At 37.4% G+C, this 21,261-nt stretch overlaps 1 protein-coding gene across 2 annotated transcripts in view; it reads right to left on the reverse strand.

Moving 5' to 3' along the window:
• The window catches only part of LOC133516324 (frequenin-2), a 247,580-nt gene extending 230,877 nt beyond the window's left edge, over nucleotides 1-16,703 (reverse strand). Inside the window, exon 1 of one of the 2 annotated variants that reach the window (XM_061849225.1) lies at nucleotides 15,828-16,703. The gene's annotated coding sequence lies outside the window, so the exon portion shown is untranslated. The remainder of the gene's footprint in view (nucleotides 1-15,827) is intronic. The other variant, XM_061849216.1, reaches the window with a different exon arrangement.
• Between the last annotated feature and the right edge of the window lie 4,558 nt (nucleotides 16,704-21,261).

Consider the following 21,261-nt stretch of genomic DNA (forward strand, 5'->3'; position numbering starts at 1 on the left):
TTGCCTCGCTTAGTTGCGAGTGTTTCAAACCAAGCGTCATCGTGAATTTTACCCCCATTGAACACCAGTTTGCGCCACTTGTCTCTATCATCGGTAAGCTTCTCCCATTTGTGAACTAGTATGTTGAAGGCGTGCATGTCTCGCTTGGCGCAGTCTTTATGCCGTAGCATTGGCCGACCGATGATGCTTCTTTTGACATCAGCCAAGTAAAACACGCCGCGGCCAACGAGAAGGTTGCATTCGATGCCCCAGCCAGCGTAAGCGTCGCTGCTTTAGCAGCGCAAAGAGGCTGTGCAGCTGAGCAAGCTCAAGCACCCTCTCGTTCCTGACCCTGTCCTTTCAGTGTATGTTCAAAATATTCCGGATGCAGCGCATGTGGAAAGCGTTAAGATGACGTTCGTGCTTGGCATACGAAGTCCAAGTCTCAGCGCCGTACAAGTCTATGCTCAGGATGCATGTTTGATACAAGACTATCTTGTTTTCCTGGTTAGATGTTTATTTAGCCATACTCTTATACTCAACTTCCCAAACTTTATCGCCGCTTTTCCGATCCGAACGTCGATTTCTGCATCCGGTGAGAGATTACTTGTCACTGTCGACCCGAGGTAGCAAAACTTGTCGACTGACTGCAGCGGGGCGCCATCCAACAGGATTTTCTGTATTTCTGCACACCCTTGAGCCAGCACGATAGTTTTTCGGGGCTTCATAGACAGAGAGAACAGAGCACAGGCACGTGAAAACTTGTCCATAATGGTCTGAAACTCAAGCTGCGATGTGGCGATGAAGCCTGCGTCATCGTCAGCAAACAGCTAATTGTCAACGAATAAATCGTCTCTTTTTTGCTTAGACTTGAGTAGTGACACATTGTAAAGTTTCGCGTCAGCCCTCGTATGAAAATGGATACCCTGTTGGTCGCCACCGAAAGCAGTTTTTAGCAGTAACAAGAATATACCAAACAGGGTAGGCGCCAGTACGCAGCCTTACCGAACACCTCTCCGCATAAAGAACGGGTCAGACACGGTATCGATTGTGTATGTTACTTAGTGTGGGTCAAGTCTTTGAAGCTAAATTTAACCCACTTTCCGATTTCCGATTGAGCTGAAATTTTGTATATTGTAATTTTTGCAATTTAATATTCAAATGTCATCCGATTTACATATATCGGATGACAATTGAATATCTATCTGTATAAGTATATAAATGCGTGTGTCCTGACTGACTCATCAACGCAGAGCCAAAACTACAAAAACTAGAAAGCTGAAATTAGCACTGCACACCAGGTTACATTTATAAAAACGTGTACAAAAAATAAGAAGCAATTTTGAGAAATTCCATCCCTAAGGGGGTTAAAAAGAGGATTAAGTTTGTATGCGGTTCAACTTTTATTTTAAGCTAGAAACTAGAAACTTTGTAAAAAGGTATTTTATTGAAATAGAAGAGAACTGATTTCAGCGCTTTTGAAAATTCATCCCCTAAAGTTGAAAAAGGTGTTGAACGTTTAAATGGAGATTAAACATTTTTATGAGTGCGAGACTTGAAACTTTGCATATTTTAAAAATACAAGAAAGGTTAACTGTTTTGAATGATTCACGGTTAGTTTCACTAGACCTAACACAAAACTACACAACTTTGACACTCACCCGCTATCTCCTCTGGAATTGCAGGAGTACATAGGCTACGGAGACTGCTTACCATCAGGCGGGCCGTATGCTTATTTGCCACCGACGTAGTATAAAAAAATATCTCCAGTTACCCGTAAACAAGATGCATGTAACTGCATCGAAATATCTCGAAAGCTCAAAAACAATATTAAAGGTAATCACGGTTTATATCCTGGTCGATTTAAGACAAGAAAAGTTATTTGGGCGTATTCGAAAATTCTTCCATTAAAAATATTAAAAAAGGGTTGAAAGTTTGAATCCAGTACAGATACTTTGACACTTCTTAGAAAGGCATAATATAAGATTACACAGATTACTAAGGTAGTTAAAAGGAGTTGAAATTTATTTCGGTATTTCTTTTTTTCTTAGTAACTTAGAACGTCGCAGAAAGCTATAAAACTAGGAAACAAGAACAGCACTTCTGCGTTTTTGAAAGTAGTGTTCATCTGCGAGGGTTAAGACGGGTGTGAGAGTTTGTACTAGGAATTAAATATTTTGTGAGTGAAACTTGAAATTTCGTGGAAATACATAATATTAGACGGACATTTTTTGTAGATAGGGACTTGAAACTATTGTTAGCGTTTTTGACAATTCATCCTCTAAGGGAGTTGGGTTAAAAAGGGCTCGTAAAAATCTTCTAATGGGATTGAGAGGGATTATATGCACCTGCTAGTTTATCATAATAACTTGTTTTTGCCACTTCCATACAAACGTCAACCTAAACAGCAATAAACCCATGTCTTTTACTTTGTTTATCCCATCCATACAAAGGGATCTGGTTTCATCAATCTTAAGCCTGAGTATATACTGTATATCGGCTTTCATTATCTGAAACACTGATTGGTTGTGAAAGTACTTTAAACCATTAGCATGTCGACTCTTCGTTAGCTTTCAGGTATGTCATCTCATCTATTTAAAGTAACATTCGAACAGCACGCCGGCAAGTTAAATGAATTTCAAAGGGGCTAATTTATAGGCGTCCTTGATCGGCAGGTAAATATTCCAGGAAAATCGTTTGGCTGAAATAATTATGCAGATGCGATCTAGGAGCGGCGGGCTGGGGCTTCCGCGCGAGCGCGCCTGAAGTGGCCTGCGGGACCCGCACGGCCTTTGCCCCCCCAATTTCACTCACTTCACTTCCTGACCCCCTGACTAACATTGAATGTCAAGCACTCGCATTGATTTCTATATATTTAAAGCCCGTCACAGATATACCGACAGATATCTTATAGTATAAAGCTAAGCACCACACACGCCAACGATACCAAAATATATATCGCTGTCTGTCTAGACCTACACTACATTGTGAGAGAGACGAAATATATCAAGCTATATATCGCAAGATATCTTAAGATGCCATGCTATAAGATATCGTAAAATACCCAAATATACATTATAGCTTCGTGTGTGGACTCTCGTCAAATGGTACGTAAAATATATCGTAAGACGCCTTGCTATAAGATATCTTTTGGTATATTATCGTTTCATCTGTGACGGGCTTTAGTCAATTAATTTTTAACGAACCGTATTTTCTATCTCTTGACAAAACGTCGTGGAAGTGCAGATTCAAAGACCGAGTTTGTTTGACAAATTACTAGCTGTAAAATGCAGTCTACATGAATGCAGTTATGGAAACGTAAGAAAATTTCGTTTAAGTACGTTGTTTACTTTTTTCTATTATTAATATAAAAATATATGTAAGTCAATGATTAATAAAAATAAAGTCATTAACCCACTATTTGGTGGTTTTTGTAATTTTTCACTATAATCGGAATATGCTTTTTATTACATCTAACAATAGACTGTGTTGAAGGTACAATGTTTTCGTTCTGAGTTTGTAGACCTACATGTACAAGTATGTTACGAGTATGTTTATAAAACAATTGACACGAGCGCTCATTGGCAGTTTATTGAAAGGCAATATCATGGTTGGTTATTTGGATGCGGGTCACCCCTCTGTCGTCTGAACACTCAGGAGAAGCTCCCTCGCAAGTAACAATAAAGCGGCAGCGACGGACGTAGGACAAGGTACACCTATTAGTTAATGACAAAAACCACCAAATAGTGGGTTAATGACTTTATTTTTATTAATCACTGACTTGCATATATTTTATATTAATAATAGAAACTAATAGTCATCTATTATTTAGGACGGCGGACGTCTTTTAATAATAAAAGTATATTTGATGGTACAGAGGATATTTTACAAAGGAAACTAGAAGTTCGATGCTTTGATAACTCGAGTCTGAAAATTACTGTTCACGTTACACACTTTATAAGCGTTAAATATAACAAATACCCTTCGGTGTATAGCCGATTTTATTTTTCCGTTGTTATACTAACTGTAAATATTTAATAAAACATGCTTACAGATAATATTAATTATACAACTAGTTTGTTATCGTTAATGACTAAAGGTCTTAGCACACTATTACAACTCAACAGCCACTCGACTCAAAATTAATTATTGAAATTTAAGCCTTATCTTGTATGTCCTACAGTACAAGTTTAACATTTAGGTAACTGTCGGGTGGTCTACGCGTCGTCCACTCGTCGTCCACTAAGCTAACCAAAAGTGAGTTGAGTTGGTGTGGAATTGATATAGTGTGCGAAGACCTTTACTGTGTATTGCTGATAAACCGCAGTTACTAAAATTTACAGAAACTACCTCTACCAAAATTTTATCAGTATAATATTTTTGTTATTTAGGTGTCATTTTAGCCATACTGTTATGCAATTAAGAACCCTTATTATGAACCAGTTGGACAAAATATTATAGTAGAACCTAGTGTAACATTTCTTCTACCTACACAACAAAAGTTGAACCACACACTTTAAATCCAAGATCAGGGTTCAATTATTAGGTACTTAGGTACCTGTCTATGAAATATTCTGTTCTAATCTGTTTTAATTGATCTTAAGTGTACTAAGTGTACTTAAGTGTAGCTTTACGTGCTTATAAAGCGGCTACGTATAAGCTAATGGGCAATGCAATAGATCCACGGAAGCTGCCAAACTTCTTACAGTGAGCTCCTAGCCCATACAAACTTGTGGCCCCATCTTGCAGAAAACATGAAACCTGGCATGCATATATCTAATCCAGGTACGACTTGTTTTTACTTCCATTTTTAGGGTACCGTACCAAAAAAGGTAGAACGGAATCCTTATGGTGTTTTTTTTACTTGGGATAACCTACATCCATGCCAAGTTTCATGCTTTTAGCCGGACAGGACCATACTATGAGTTGAGAACTCTAACTGCAGTAAATATTCGTTACAAACTAAAGTTTGGACATGGTTACTAATGACCGGACAGAACATGTTGGGTATAGGGGAATGAAATAAATTTAGCGTTGACCAGGTGTTCGCAAAAACATACTTTATTAAGAGGAGTTGTTAGTATTTTATAAGCTGGCTACAACTATTATTATGGCATGCAATTTACGTTTAAAATTATCCTACATACCTATCTACTTTATAACTTGGTATTACTTAGTAGTAATATTTAAATGTTATTATATTAACTTTCAATGTTAAAAAGGGTTTAAAGGTCCCTTTATTTAGATTTTCGTAAATTACTCGTGATCGGTGGGCCATAGCAAAAATCCTACATAACTGCCTACTTTATAGCTTGTATTACTTAGTAGTAATATTTAAATGTTATTATTTTAACTTTCAATGTTAAAAAGGGTTTAAAGGTCCCTTTTTCAGTTTTTCGTAAATAACTCCTGAACGGTGGGCCATAGCAAAACATGTTCTTATATATATATGAGATTTTTCCTAACGAAATTTTAATAGATATCTTATTCCAATCAAAAATAGAATAGCTAAATAACGTAACGTCAGCTATTTTTATATTATCAATTTTATTTTTTGAAAAAGGCCACTGAATGAGCTACCTTAAGATTCTGTAAGTCTGAGCTTTATTCAGTACGCGAGTATTCGTGCGCAAGAAATGAGGTGTGCTATCGTCCATTAGCTGATTAGAAGCTTGCACGTTCCAAAAATATTTGTAACATACGTAGGTACCTATCCCGCGTTAGCTTTATATATTCCCTTACTATTTGGCGACGAATTTTTTGCAGCTTTAGTTGCAACAATCACGACGGGTAAATAATACGATAAGACGGGTATGTAATGCAATCAGTTCAGTCTGCTAATTATTAAGATTTTCCAATGTTATTATGGACTACCTATAATTCATAATTTTGGACTATCCATACTAATATAATAAAAGAGAGTCTGTCGGTCTGTCTGTCAACAGAAAGAGGTAATAACCTCTTCACTCTTAAGAGGAAACATTAGTGGTAATTTTCCATACAAAAGTTCTCGACATTTTCTTCTCTGGATTTTGGCCCTAGATTCTGGATTTTAGCATCTGTGTCAGTACGTTTTGCTTTTTGATATTCTTGGTCTTCTTATAAGAACTTATTCTTTTTATAACAACTAGGTAAGGTAGGTAACACACAAAATGAGCAAAAATAAACGCAAAAATCATAACGGTCAGACCCAGATAATTTCTTTTCACATCACCAGCTTGTAAAGGCTCTCTGGATTGTTCAAAAACGAATTAAAAACCACTGTGTGTCAAAGTCATCTAATGCAAATTTAGAGTTATTTCCTTATATTGGCTGGTTACAATTAACTTTTAAATGATGATTTTGAATGATAAATAATGAATAACAGTCATTTGGATTTGATTTAGTTTAATATTTTACAATAAGTATTTTGCTCGCGTTGGTGTGGTGAAAATTTTTGTTTCACTCGGTGGCAAAATTTGTTAAACCCTCTTGCCTTGGAACCCTCCCAACGCTCAAGATTCCATTTTGCAAACCACTCGCTACTGGTTAAATTTAGGAACCTTTCGCTTGCTCGGGTATCAATATTAGCACGAGTGGTTAAACGACAACTTTGTCCCCTTTTAAAACAAATAACTATTCCGGTCTCAAAAATTCGTTACGGTTGGTTAAGTTTTGGAGGAGGAAAAGAACGAAACGTCGATTCCTGAGATTTCTACGCAGGATTTGTCGCCGCTGATGCAGTTTTCCTAATCGAACTAATTTTAGGAGCCGCCCCCGTTAGATGACGGCCATATTTACCTTAACTTCTCAAATCTGAGAGGGGGCTCAGCTGATATTTCCTCTTAACCGCTGGACCAATTTAGTTAAAATTTGGAAATAGTTTGAATCCCGGGGAGGGACATATAATCGTCAAAGTTTGTATAGGGAATCAATATTCGCTGAACCAATATAGATGAAATTTAGTATGGAGATAGTTTGAGTTATCGGGAAAGGTGTAGAATAGTTTTTATCCTCAAAATTATCCAAAAGGATATTATCAGCACTTCATCATATTTTAATTCTTTCATCATTAAACTTTTTGTCCAATTAGCTGTCTCTAGAGGGTGAAAAAGGATTGGAAATTTGCATGAGGAAAAATAAAAAAGCAGGTATGATAAAAATAAGCTACCCAAAATACTACTTCCACGCAGATGAAGTCACGGGCAAAAGCTAGTAATGTTACTATATAGTTTCGAATTAAAACGCGACGGATGCTAATGTTAAGCACCTACCGCCTATAGGCTTATTTGAACAAGCTTTCAAGTCGGCCGCTGGTAAAGTCCCTGGATAAATAAAAAAATAAGTTAGAGAAACAAATAAATCTACCAAACCGAACTTAGATACATTTAAGTGTCAATTCTGCTAACTTATGACGAGATAAGAATATACAATGTTACTATTTACCCCTAGATCGATTTTGTACCACTTTGGGAACACAAGGCATGAAAAAATGTAAACCACGATAGGGTGCGAATGAGAACATAAAATAGAGTACAACTGCCGCTTGGACCGATTTAGGATCCGTAAAACAACCGAAAACAGTGTTTCGTGGTCCCCAGTTTGCTGTCTCAAAACCTCACGAACAATAAAAATATACATTTCAAAACTGATTTTGTAATTTAAAAAAATCAACTTTATGTTTTCAACGATTTTAGTACAAACACTCTTAATTCTTATAGAAGTTTAAATATCGAAATAATCAGACGAAGAACGAATAAACGTGTTGCCAATAAAAGTTAAGTAAACGGTATAAAAATATTATTTATAATTCTTTTATCCGGAGGAAAATGGGAACTACGTTTGTAAAATGGAATAACCGTCATCGTCTTTTTAAAAATAACATCAAAATATTGTGACATTTACGAGTATCAGTAGTTAACAGAACGCTTTCGTATAATTCAATTCAACAGCAGACGTTTTTTTTTCGCGCTCTTACATAGCGCCAGTGGCGCCCTTTACATTGTAGGCGAGGCGCCACTGGCGAAGCCGGCTTTCAAATTATTGAACGCGCGCAACAGATGTTTAATTTTATTTACAGTACATATGGTGCTACTTTACCGCACTAGTGCGAAAATTAGCATATTACGTTACTGTGTCGAACATTTAAAGGGCCATATGTACTGTAAAACGTTGTACGATACATGTGCGAATAGGTAATTCGCAACTTATGTCGATTTAAAACACTCCCTTCGGTCGTGTTTTAATTTATCGCCACTCGTTTCGAATTTCCTATTTTTCGCACTTGTATCGTAATGTACTATTTCAGCACTTATTTAAATGTTTAGAACGGAACATCTTCGTCTCCGTTGCATTAGATGCAAACAAAAAATAGTTGCTTGATTTGAATACTGGCATGGTTCCTTTGTAAGTACCTACTTGAAAAGTTTATATGAACATAAAAGCGTTCGGGCCGACATTAGGTATTTATATACGACTTATACGTATCTAATAGGTAGGTGCAAAACTCAGCGATATTACGGCATAGTGCGTAAGTATACCACTGGACTGAAAATATGTTAACATACGAGAGAATTCCCAGGGCGCGACGGCTAATACTTATTTTTAAAATATTTTGTAGAAAGAAATTTATATTGCTTAGAACATACAGCTATGTTTATCTGTAAGGTTTTCTTTATTTTATATTTTTTTAATTTTAAATATTATGTGGATTTATTCTGGAAAAGCCCCCTTAAGGTGCCGTAGGTTCAGAGAGCGGACATTCTGAAACATCGTACCGCATTTTAAGATAACAATACAATACGGTTGCCAAAAATGTTATTAGCAATCTCAAGGTTTATCTCTAGGAACATCAACAGTTCTTATGCTGATTTTTTGGCTTTCACTCGATAGAAAAAAAAACACGAACATATGTAGGTTTTTAAAAATGTGTAACAAATGCACAAAAGTTAAAAATATGAAATTTGCTTCTAAAATATGCAATTTTTTTGAAAGAACTATGTTTACTTTTTTTCTGGTAAAACTTAGAACATATTGAAATTCAAACGACTACCGCAGTCCCTAGGACGCACATCCATTTCGCTCACGATAACGTTCAGTGAGAGTGAAAGAATAACACGAGCCTACTGGGTTTTAATAGGTAATTGTCAATTTGCTATGAGTACTTAGGTATTGATTTGATATTAGAATAGAATAGAATTTGTTTTATTCGTAAACACACAAACAGTAATAGACATAGATAAAAGAGAACATAGTGAGAATGTAGTGTCACAAAATGGCCTCATCCCAGCACGTTGCTGGCGACTTCCAGTGCTGATCTTCCGATGAGACCATCGAGTGAGAAATAATCACGGAAGGTAACAGACAAAAGGAAAGAAACAAAATAAACCTAAATAAATTACACACAGTAGACAAGAAAATACAAAAAAAGATACAACATGACGAACATGTTTAAATAAAATTGCACGGACGAACCGAACGTACCTGTACCGGTCCGGTCGGATTTAATCGTGGCGCGGCATTACGCGTGCATAACCAGCGCCAGGCCAGCGGTAGCTACACGAATTAAATTCAATGACAGATTTGGCAAACATTATAATAAAGTGAATCACAAATGTATTAATCTTAAACCGTTTTCGACCATGAAAACAATAAAACAAAGTTGACTAAAATACATAAACAAAAGAAAAACTAATAGTAAGGGTGGTGTGTGGGGAATGGTGTCGATTCCATTGCGGAAGGAGCAAAAACATTGTGGTAAGTTTTTATTTTTTATAACGATAGGCAAGCGTTTGACCACGATCTCACCTGATGGTAAGTAATAATAGAGTCTTGATTACAGGCAACTAGTTTCCAATTTGGAGGTTTCCTGGTTAAGCTGGTGATTTAGTAAATACTGTTTAAGCTTTGTCTTAAAACTATGAATACTTTGCAGGTTTCTCACTGGGGTCGGGACATTGTTCCAACAGCGTGACGCAGAATACTTAAAACTTCCTCGGAAAGCGGCTGAGGCATGACGCGGCGTCAACAGATGAATCCCACAATCACGGCGCTCGCGGAACTTAATGCACGATAGCTTCTAATATTGAAGTCGACAATCATCAATTAATATGAATTAATTGAATATTATGTTCTTTAATATTTCAAGAGGAGGTGGATTTTCTATTCGATTGTATGTTTTTTCTTGTCTCCGTAATTCCGTCATTTCTGGACCGATTTTGTAAGTATCTATACATTCATACAGATTTTTGTCAAAACCCAGTTCTGATGATGGGATCTATATCTATGAAGGATCGAGCGAACTCCTCATATCTTCAAGGCATACATATATTCGTAGTGATTTTTGTATTTTTATCAACAAATCAAGCAATTGCTTCAAAAATGTAACATTTGATGAAATAGAACTTTTGTCGACCTGTTTGGGTTTGTATAAAGCCGATGGTCCTGAGTTCGGATCCCGGTAAGGGCATTTATTTGTATGATGAGCACAGATATTTGAGTCATGGATGTTTTCTATGTATTTGTATATTATATATATCGTTTTCTGAGTACCCACAACACAAGCCTTCTTGGCTTACCGTGGGACTTAGTCAATTTGTGTAAGATTGTCACGATGATGATGTGATGATGATCAGAACGAACTCTTCAACGATGCATAATTTCACGTTTGGCGATTCGTCCTCTTCGTTATGTTTGTTAAGCAAGTTAGATTTCTAAGTCATATTTTCGTCAAGCTCAAGATCTAATACGTGAGTGATCGAGGGAATTCTTCAAACGTTAAAGGCATACTTATAGTAACTCTGTATTTTCATCAACAAATTAAGCATTTAAATAAATAAAAAACGGTGGCATTTAATGAAGTGGAACTGCTTATGATGATCAGAACGGAACTCTTCAACAACGCATAATTAATGTTTGGCGATTTGTCCTTTACGTTATGTTTGTTAAGCCAGTTACCTAACATGTTTAACAACTAAGATTTCGAATTGAACTTGGACCTGAACCCGGACCCGAATCCGGACCTAGATCTGGACGTGGATGTGGAGCTGGACGTGGAACTGGACTTATTTAGAAACCTAGCATTAGCATGAAATGGAACTGCTTTGGAAAACCAGAATAGAACTCATCTACGACAAAAGTCTTGAGGTGGATTGAAATTAATATGAAATACACTAGTATGGTTGTTCCTAAATAATTTAAATGGCATTTAAAATTGTTTGAGAAGTCATATTTTTCGATTAATGATTTTTTATATTTCCAATTGTTAGTCGCTGAGTGCCACAGTCTCTCTGTCGAATAAGATTAGTACCAAGTAATGGCCATCAGAGATTAATATTTCAATATGAGTTTATCGCTTATCGTTAAAGCGGAAACGATACTACGACCATGTCACTATAACTATGTTTAATTAACGCTAATATACGCTTGTAGCGCTACATCGTAGCCGATAGCATATTTCCCGGTAGGAAGTTACCTATGCAGCAGCGAAACTGCTTATAACTATGTTTGATTAACGCTAATATACGCTTGTAGCGCTACATCGTAGCCGATAGCATATTTCCCGGTAGGAAGTTACCTATGCAGCAGCAAAACTGCTTATAACTATGTTTGATTAACGCTAATATACGCTTGTAGCGCTACGTCGTAGCCGATAGCATATTTCCCGGTAGGTAGTTACCTATGCAGCAGCGAATCTGCTTATAACTATGTTTAATTAACGCTAATATACGCTTGTAGCGCTACATCGTAGCCGATAGCATATTTCCCGGTAGGTAGTTACCTATGCAGCAGCGAAACTGCTTATAACTATGTTTGATTAACGCTAATATACGCTTGTAGCGCTTCATCGTAGCCGATAGCATATTTCCCGGTAGGTACCTATGCAGCAGCGAAACTGCTTCGTGGAGGCGTAGCGACAATGTATCTATCAGCGTCGAAGGAATTAATACAACCTACTCCAATGTTGTGCTCATATATACGGTACGGATAGGCGTTCAACCAACGCCTGAAATAGGCTGTATAAATACGAGAGCAGAACTGAATTGTGAGTGGCATGAAGTTCACCGCGCTCTGCCGATGCCGTATCGGACGCCCGATCCTCTCCAACAACTGTAATCGTATTTCCGGAGAGCAATTTTAAACAACCCAAGCCGATGTTATCTATTGTAAGGTCACCCTTATACTGGTCGAAAAGTCAATTTATTAAAAATTTAAAATTTGCTATCTTTTGATGTGCGTTTTATTTATTGTCACTCTTTATCTCTGTTGCTAAAAAATAAATAAGGACTCATTTATTCCATGGAACTTTTAGAATTGGTCTTTAAGATTAGATAATAATAGCATGGCTGAACTATGGCTGAACTTATAGATGACAATTTGTTAGTGATGCATTGAATACGAATACGAACATTCATTTTCGCTGAATATTAAACAGGTTATTGGTTTTTATTTTTCATTGCTCATTTCAGAGCGAGCATACGTGCGTGGCAATTTTCTCGTCAATGTATTTTTACTTGTTTTTGAAAAATAAATGACGTTTGCAGGATCTACTCAGAATCACGAGGACTATTGATTCAAAAGAAGAAAAAAAAAGTGTCCCTAGTTTTCCATGTGAAATTCAAGAGTCAGTTTGGTGACGGTACCGGGTTGGGCCTGTAATAGGAGCAAAAAATTAAACGGTGACCAACATTTAAACAGCGACTTTTCGAAATAACTTATGTTTTGATTTTTAGTGCACTTTAAAGTTTATACTTAGACGCATTGTATTACGAATACAAAACTTTTAAGGCGTGACAAGCAACATCAATGATATAATTAATTTGTATGAAAAATCTAAAGACTCTGAACAAAAGTGTCACCGTTTGAGGAGTACAATCTATGTTTTAATTAATGCTAATTTTGCTTGTATTACAGGCCGCACCCGATAAAAATTTATGTGAAAATGCGCTACAAATTGGGGAAATTTTTTGGGCACTGGTGTTCTTCTTTTAAATCAGTAGGTCCCGTGATTCTAAGTAGAAATGATACACAAAAGTGGTCATCAAAACGTTGCAAGTTTTAATGGATGAAAATTAAAAAATAAAACATCACTCGAAATAGTCCAATCTACCAGCTAGCTAGGAAAATATACGTTAATGTCACCAACAACCTTTTCGAGTGGGTATGGTTTTTTTTTTCAGTACGAACGCATGAAGTTACTTATCAATTAATAATAAATTCTCAAACTAAAACATTTTCAAAAAACCTTTTGGGCGCTTCCCGTTTACTTTGAAACATGAAATTAGGGAAGAAGGAATGTCTCATAGCACAAGTAAAGGAAGAAAAAACACTAATCGTATTCGTATAATACAGAAAGCGTTATTCGTATTCTTATCATTCATTGTACCATCTTATATATTATACCTTTAAAAGAGATATATATATATATATTTGGGGGATCTCGGAAACGGCTCTAACGATTTCGATGAAATTTGCTATATGTGTGTCGGGGCGAAAAATCGATCTAGCTAGGTCTTATCTCTGGAAAAACACGCATTTTTTAGTTTTTATATGTTTTCCGAGCAAAGCTAGATAATTGCAATTTATAAACAAGTTTCGAAATAATTCATGATTTCAATTCCTTAACATAAACGAAAGTGGAATGGTGAGTTTGTTTGCGGAAAATAATGACTTTCTGATTATATTGTCAGTCCGATCATATACTCCCGGACCCGGACTCGGGTATGTCCTTTGGACTCGGGTATGTCCTTTTGGACCCGGGTATGTCCTTAAACTACGTCCACAAGCGAGGTATGGGCATTGTGAATGTCATCTCGCTCTGTGTGGTAGGGCACAGCACAGCGGATGTCATTCCAGATCTAGAGCAGAGCCCAACTGGGGCTTACAGAAAATCGCAGCCAAATAACACTAGACCCTATTCATAGTGTTGTGTTCCTGCCGGTGAGTAAGGTTGCCAGAGCTGAGGAGGGGGTTAGGGTCGGCAACGCGCATGTAACTCCTCTGGAGTTGCAGGCGTACATAGGCTACGGATACTGCTTACCATCAGGCAGACCGTATGCTTGTTTGCCACCAACGTAGTATAAAAAAAAATACTCTTACATAGTAATAATAGGACGTGGACCGGCTAGGCCGACATGGCCTCTCATGCACCAAAAGCGCCGGCCGATTATATCGCCACGGCACTATTAATGATCTGGTTCGGCGGTCGCTTGCTACCGTCTCTGGGCCTGCTACTTTAGAACCCACAGGCATGGCGAGAGACGATGGCAAGCGACCGGATGGAGCCACATTCGTGCCGTGGAGACTGGGTAGGCCTTTGGTGTGGGACGCCACATGCGTAGACACCTTTGCGCTGTCCCACATCCAGGCTACCCGCGCACAAGCCGGCGCTGCTGCCGACCAGGCCCAACTACTCAAGCGCCGCAAATACTCATCTTTACTGCAAGATTATGAGTTTGCGGCGCTTGCAGTGGAGACAATGGGACCTTGGTCAGAGGACATGAAAACATTCATGGGGGCCCTGTCGGCACGGCTGGTCGACGCCACTGGAGACCATAGGGCTGGCGCTTACCTCTCCCAGCGTATATCCCTGGCAATACAGAGAGGTAACGCGGCCAGCGTTATGGGATCTTTGCCGCAGGCGGAGGCTTTAGAAGGGGTATTCTTTTTATAACTAATTTGTTCATTAGTATATCTTTTACTTTTAGTTTTATTTAATATTAGTTTAATTTTTAAGTAGTTTTATTTTATGGCTAGTTTAGTTTTAATTTTATACCCTGTGATTAAGGCATTTAATACCTAATATAAGTTTTTATCTGATTATTAAAAAAAAAGTGATTATGATAAGATTTATCTTCTTATAAATTGAAAATGTTTACCTATTCTACATCAATGTAAATTATATCCCTTACACCTCACAATTTGCTTCCTTTACACATTTGAATAAGTTTAGAGTGTTATTGTCTTCACATTCCAAAACGTGTGCCACGGACACGTACCTACGCACGGAGCACATTAATCACGGACCGCGGCAAGGGACGGCAAAAATTACACTTAACCCTGAACTGCTTTTATCAACAAAGTCGTATGTACAGCTTAAACTAGCGATGAAATACACTTTTTCTCGTTGACTACATAGTCTGAGCCGGGCTACGAAACTCCGTAGCACCCGTAGCTACGTAAGTCTGCTTCCATAACTCAACTCTGCAACGATAACTGTCCGATGAACACGGATATATGCGCGCCGTAGCCGACGAGAGTACCCTATGACTGCTTAAATGGAAGGTTTTTATTTAGAGCAGCCTTTTCAATTACTCGAAATAATTAAGTGATGCCCGACAAAAAGGTAACCCTACCTTTAAATTTTGATGGCACAAAACAAACCAATATAAAATGTGGGAATAGCACTGGCATGGCCTGATGTGCATATTTGCCGACCATAACAAAGCAAAAAGGCCCTCGGGAGCCGAATCGCACCCCCGTGGGAGAGACGCACTCCTCCGCAAACACAATTTACCAATAACTTTTCTGGTTCTTTTTTTATTGTAGAAATTATGTTTCCTGGAAATAACTAAAAATGCTATACACCAAATGTCATCACTTCACTAACAAAAAAACAGTTTTAAAACAGCCCGAAGTCTCGAAAAATATGTTGAGTACCTAAAATAGCCCTAAAGTTAAAAATTACTTTCTACATCTTCTAATGAAAAACGCATTGAACAAAAATACATCGTTGGTTAATTCGCAATGCAGTTTTTTATCATAGAAAGATGAAAGGCATAAGCAACCAAAACAATGATCGAGCGTTATATAATATGTTGCGGAGCGGGTATAATGAGTGTTAAGATTTTTTTTGTAAACAAATGTCTTACCGGTTCAGTCGTGAAGTGTAGTAAAAGTTGAGTATTCAAGTTAAGAGCGGAATCGCGGGGAGTCAGAACAAAGAAAAAACGCAGTGCGTTAGGCGCGAAGCGTAGCTGGTGGCGAACCGGGGTCGCGGCGCGCCAACTCTCGGCGAGGGCGCGAATACGTGCGGCTCGCGTCCACAGGACCGCTCGCGGGCAAGGCTGGAGTAGAAGTCGCGGCGCCCTCCGGCCCTCTGCCACAGTTACGTAACACGCGCGGAGTAGCGCAGCGCGGCCCGGACCCCTCACCCCGTCTTTAGGGAAAAGATGAATGAGCAAAGTTTCCTAGCGGTCGCTAGTCCACGGATCGCTTCAGATCAGCCCGCGTTACATAAAGTTCGCGCACGCGCTCTGACAAACTGACGCTGCAGTGTCCACGACTAAGACGCTTGCGCCGGACTTAAGACACACTTAGGTACTTTACGCATGTATTTATTTAACAGAATTGAATGGTTTTAGTTTTTTCTGAGTACCACATTAATTACAATATTAGTTAAACGTAAAGGCTTTACACAAGTATAAAGTGAGATGAGAGATGAAAATTAAAAGAAAATGAAAAGAAAAATTGTTTATTCTGTTTAAGAAGTATTTATACAGTTGTAAGTGTTGGCGCCTCTTTTTAAGTAACAAATACCCGTGTTAAGAGGAACCGCTCTTCCTTAATTAGTAATAGAACAACATTTTTTTTTAATTTGAATAGAAATAAAAAGATATAATTAACATATCAGACACTAACAAAAGTAATTGCTTATAGATTAATTTTACCTAATGAGAAGATGGACTTGCAAGTCCATATGAGTGTGTGTGTGCGTGCGTGCGTGCTTGCGTGCGTGCGTGCGTGCGTGTGTTTGTGTGTGTGTTTTTACGTGCGTGTGTGTGTGTGTGTGTGTGTGTGTGTGTTTAAAGTCCTAAGATATTTTGAATTAAGTTTTCTGTATCATAATAACTCTTACATTTAAGCCAGTCTGTTATAATTATTTTACATTCATAACATGGTAAATAACAAGACAAACTGTGTATTAGCGTATGTGGTGTGGTTTTTCCTAGTATTTCGTGTGGTAGGTGTATATGGTTTAGATTTGTGTATTTTTAAAGTTGCAAATAATATGTAGAGTTGTCTTACTGTTAATACATCAGAAAGCTTATATAGGTCTGTGGTTGGAAATCTAAATGGTTTAAAATGCATAACTTTTAATAGTGATCTCTGGGTTCTTTCGAGCTCTAAAAATTTGGTTTTAGTGGCGCCTCCCCAGACCGGTGTGCAGTAGGTAACAACTAATTATAGATTGAACTAGGGTTAAGTAAATTTGTTTAAGAAATAGTGAAGTAGCGATATGTCTTAAATTTTCAAAGACCCATATAAGCTTCCTGACACGGCTCATGAGCGAGCAGCGATTTGCAAGTACCATGTTAATCGTTGGTCGACTAATATCCCTAAATACTTAACGCTTCCAACTTTATTGATGATAAAGCAGGCACAGTTTTGTATATTGTTATTACATGTGTGGATTTTTATATTACGAGTATAATTAGGGCCAGGTTGTGGACTATTGTAGTTTGTGAAGCAAATGTAGTTTTTTTTTGTGTTTAATGTAAGGAACGAGATCGGAGCCAGCAGGCAACTTCTGATAAACCTATCTCAGCAAAGTGTTTCACGTCTTCCCAAGTGTCTCCAGTGAAGACAATGGCAGAGATGATAATTTAAACTCAGGCAAAAATTAGAAACGCTCGAAAATATACCTACCCACCTAAGTTATTTCATTTCGGAAATCAAATGTGTTGTATATGTAGGTATCTAAAGTGGGAAGTAATTTCAATAATAAACGTAATCCTGTATGTTTTCCGGTCAAAGGCAAGTACTGCATTGCGTCATTTTATTTATTGAGAAGGACCTCCAGCTCCATAATGGCATATATATGGGCCGTATTGGGAGTCTGGAGGCATAAGCACACATTTTATAGTCCTATTCAATAGAATATGGTCTAGTCATAAACTGTATCTGCCACGACCACGAGTTCCGTCGCCCATGGACACCTGCAACACAAAAGCGATTATAAAATTTAAATTTGTGCTTTACTAGGTTTGAAATAGGAAACTGTAAATTGCACAATTATAGCTCTTATTTACAAATCAATTTATTCATTTATTCTTCACTGTTAGGTACCTAAAGAAAGTAAAATTGGTTTAATATTTTGCTAACACTGAACGAATTTATTATCACGTGTCGCATCGCCATCTCCGAAACCCACGAATCCCTTTGCAGAAATAAAGTAAGCCCGGGATAAAAGAGCCTACCTGGCTTTTTGAGAGGACGTTTACCGCAGACTTCTACATCAACAACAACAACATGAGCCCTGCTCTCGTCTGGTTTCTATGTGCGGTGGTCACGCATTTAGTAAAGAGGATGTGGAAGATAATTTCAAAATGTTAACTTACCTTAAGTGAAGAAATATTTCTCCTCTGCATTAATTTAATTCGAGTAATTTGGTTGTATTTCTTCAATTTGAAGTTAAATTGCTACTCATTTAATCGGCAAACAAACGATAACCACAAATATCTGGTTTTTTTAATAATATTGCGTAGCTGCCTTCGATTCGACTGACTGTGACTCTTGTAGAAAGGCAAACTGTTCTTCGTTTTCGTGTAAAATATCGAGAGCTTGAAAAAAATACAATCACGGTCCATATCCCGGTCGATTTAAATTTAGTGAATCAAACCATGAATCATTGAAAACTGAAAATTGGGCATTTCTATTTAAAGTTGTACCCTCAATATTTGCTGTAAATTCGGAATTTTGATATTATTTTTACTTAGAATCACGAACACTTTTTATATAATACACGAAACATTTTTTTACCTAAAACTAAACTTTATAAAACTAATGTTATAATAGTACATTTCAATGCAAGTGTGCAAAGTGTGTCATTATTTACGAATTCAGAGATGTCTTTTATGAGCCATAGGCGAATAAAAGACACTGGACAAGCAAATAATGACACTTGTACACGTCCATTGAACGACGTATTTTAATGCATTTTCCTACTCCTCTGTTGTTATCTGTCATTTATGCATTCATTAACACGAATATAAGAACATACCTACATAAAAGGTTTCAAGAAAAGTCTATATTGTCTATTCCTCATAACAGCACTTGTGCTTTTAATCGCTATAACGTTACTACGATTAATGGCTACCAACCTAACAAAATCAAAACGAATACAGATTTAAACTAAGTGCATTGCTGCCAACTTACAAAATATTCATTTGGTTGCATAGTAAAAACAATTACTTCATAAGTCAGAAACACGCATGTGACATCCGTAATATAGCAACACCCATAAACTACGAAGACCGCTTAGCGTTGATTGTTAGTCTCCGTAGGCTACGGTGGCCAAAATCGAGAAAAAACTGTCCAAAAATTTAATTTAGCAAGTAGCAAGTACCAAGGCCTCATGAGTTACGAGAAGGTGTCGGGGCGGGCCGGGCGCGTAACAAGGTATTCTCGCGCGTCTTGGCTATATACTTTTGCTTTGTTTACCTAAATTAAGATTTATTTTTGTTGACTCGTAGGAAAAGTATTGTATGCAACGTTGTATAAGTAGGTCAAAAAATGCTCGTGGCGTATTCCTTTACAATACTACTGGGAAAAAAATCCCAGTAGTTACCACCAAATCAAGTTGGTGGTAACTAGTGGGATTTTTTTCCCAGTAGTTACCAGTGGTATAAGGTGGGGAAAAAAAATGTTTGTTTTCTCGCAAGTGTGATGAAAAACTTTAACTGGAAGGTAAGAATATTACAAAGTCGAGCCGTAAAAGCAATCCAATTCGCTCCAGCTTCTATTTGCTCTCGTTTACTATGTTACTCTTTCCCTCACTCACTGCACAAAGTACTATCAAGCGATGCGAAAGAAAATACCTAACAATTACGATCATTATCGCCTTCAGGTTCTGGGAGAAAACAACGCTGCCGACTATTATTACTACAAACAATGCTATCTGAAGAACTCTCTCGAATGTTTTGTTTTCGCGGCAACTTCGCTTAGGTATACTCGTATATTATAACATGAAAGATTGGGGACGAAATATGTATACAGGAGACGGAAATTTACGCATGAACATAACTGATTATATGCTACGTTCAAATGGTTGCTTTAATTTCCATTAAATTATAGTAATCTAATGAAGATCCTAGGACAAGCCTTTCATTCGTTGCATTACCGTTTTTCCCGTGGCTGTATCGCAGACGGCATACCTATTTGATAAATTACGGCTTGCGCAGCCGTCAAGGGTAATTTTGTAATATATTGAATGTCCCTAGGGTCCTTTCATTTAACAAATTTTCCAGGCGGCTATTACTTTCACCTCTTGACAAATGTAAACACTCTTCCAGTTAACCTTTGAGTATAAGAAAAGAAAAAGAGAAAAGAAGGTAACAACGGTTTCGTACATTATCCGATAACTAAGGCTGGCAAAGGTTGACAATTCATTTTACACAGATAAGTGTTTTTTATCCAACTATACGAGTAGTACTAATAGGTAATAGGCAATATGGGGCGTACCTAACTAAGAAAGCCAGCCGCCGCGTGGGACTTGCTCAGAAATGGCTGTCGCGTTGGTTAACCTTTTATGTCATTTACTCTAAATACGAGTATATACTCCTGTTTAAAAATGTACTCGTCTGATACCTCGGTTATATTACTAGCTATTGTATACTTAAATTATACAACTGAATAGGTATCATTGAAAAATAGAAATGGTTTCCGGATTTTCACTAGCAGGATAAGTTTAACCTTTTAAGGTTTTGGTGAATCAAAAGTGCAAAATAAAAATATAGTCTAACGTTCGTGTGATTTTTTCATAGTATTTTACTTTTCATAGTACTTATGATTAAAACGCGTAAAAATTCGACACTAAAACTACAATTTTGTGTGGCGCCCTCCTAACACAGGGCTCGTTGATGGTACAATTTGCCGCTCTTCAAGCCACATGAAAGATTAACATTTGAGTGTTCTTAGACCCCTTGTAGTATAGCTCTTTGCGATTCTACTGCGATGGCGATTTCTACTGAATTGAACCAAATCATTCTTCTGAAATTAAACCACGAGCGCAGCGAAGGTTTCATTCAAGGCACGAGATTTACACATACTTTGTAACAGAGTGAAACAACACTTTTCACCAACCCAAACGCGAGGAAAATACTAACTATAAAACATTAGGTAAAAATAAATTCCAAATTAACTTTATAAAATATACCTATATCAATCAAAATCAACACTTGAAGTCACCAACCAACGTGAGGAAACTACTCAAAACATGCGTCAAATTTCTGGTCAGTTTTTGAACAATAACGAGAGCCGTTATGAGCTGATTTAGTGAAAAAATATTACCCTTCTAAGGGATTT

This window comes from Cydia pomonella, chromosome 1 (genome assembly GCF_033807575.1).
Source record: "Cydia pomonella isolate Wapato2018A chromosome 1, ilCydPomo1, whole genome shotgun sequence".
In the NCBI taxonomy this organism is placed as follows: Eukaryota; Metazoa; Arthropoda; class Insecta; order Lepidoptera; family Tortricidae; genus Cydia; species Cydia pomonella.